Source organism: Dinoponera quadriceps, unplaced genomic scaffold, assembly GCF_001313825.1.
Source record: "Dinoponera quadriceps isolate SergipeBrazil2010 unplaced genomic scaffold, ASM131382v1 scaffold13561, whole genome shotgun sequence".
In the NCBI taxonomy this organism is placed as follows: domain Eukaryota; kingdom Metazoa; phylum Arthropoda; class Insecta; order Hymenoptera; family Formicidae; genus Dinoponera; species Dinoponera quadriceps.
Genome location: NW_014567280.1, coordinates 229 through 1372, shown reverse-complemented (window position 1 = coordinate 1372; position 1144 = coordinate 229). Strand labels below are relative to the sequence as shown.

General features: G+C 27.3%; 1 long non-coding RNA gene across 1 annotated transcript; it reads left to right on the top strand.

Annotated features, from left to right (window-relative positions):
• Positions 1 to 854, top strand: LOC106751443. The gene is made up of 3 exons (XR_001375060.1): positions 1 to 66; positions 600 to 633; positions 759 to 854. It is a non-coding gene; the product is annotated as an uncharacterized LOC106751443 (long non-coding RNA).
• The last annotated feature ends 290 nt before the right edge of the window (positions 855 to 1144 follow it).

The following is a 1144-nucleotide window of genomic DNA, read 5'->3' as shown; positions in this document are numbered from 1 at the left end:
ATTATTCAAGCAGATGACGAAATCAGGCTAAAAATTGTAGGCACGAGAGTCGATGCTACAGGAATTGTTAGTATTAAATTTAGAAAATAGATATATAACAATTATTTTTTTTGTATATTTTGTATATGTTAAACACACACATACACAAACACACACGGGTTTCTTTTTACACGATATTTTTTAATGTTTTATTTACATTTACACGGTTTATTTAACACGTTTTATTCATATTTACACACTTTTGTCGTAAAATATCGATTTTTTAAATAGTTTTTTTTTTTTTCATTTTCTTCAACACATTAATTTTTCTTTTATATGCTTATTAAATAAAATGTTTTCAGTGAATGCATTTCTATATTTTAAATTGTTTTTTGTATAGTTTGCGTTATTTTAACACAAGTTTTATACTTTGTTGCAAATCAATTTTTACACTTTTTTTACATGGTTTTTTTTACACGGTACGCATCCACAATGTAAAAAGAGACCCAAATGTGTGTGTGCACACGCGCGCGCATATGTGTGTACGTATATATGTACGCGCGCGCGCGCGCGTGTGTGTGTGTGTGTATACGCATATATATGAATTATTTTATTTTCAGTTCGCTATTGGAACGTTAATGGATGATTATTTAGGTAAAAATATGTTTTAATACTTTTAAAATTCAAGTTTCCAATTTTTTTTTATTTTAAAAGTGAATTTTCTTAAAATCCACTTCTTTGATTGAATATGCTAATCATACTTATATTCTTTTTCGCAGGTCTCGTATGCAATTAACATCTGCATTTTTATATTATAATAAATTATATAAATATTTATAATAAGAAAATTATATAATAATAAATAAATAATAATTATATAATAATAAATAAAAAATAAAAAATAAATTGATGTCCGATCATTTTCGTGTTATATAAAGTGCGTTCGAGGAGACTCTAGCGCTACCGAGTCATTCTATCCTTGTTGTGCATATGTCAAGAGCAATAAAAATAGAATGACGCGATAACGCTAAATAGCGTCTCCTCGAATACATCCATATTGTATGTGTATGTACATGTGCACATATGCATGTATGCATGTGCGTGTGTTTTAACTCTGTTATATCTCATCCAATAAAAGAATTTCTTTAATTCTCAGAATATACAT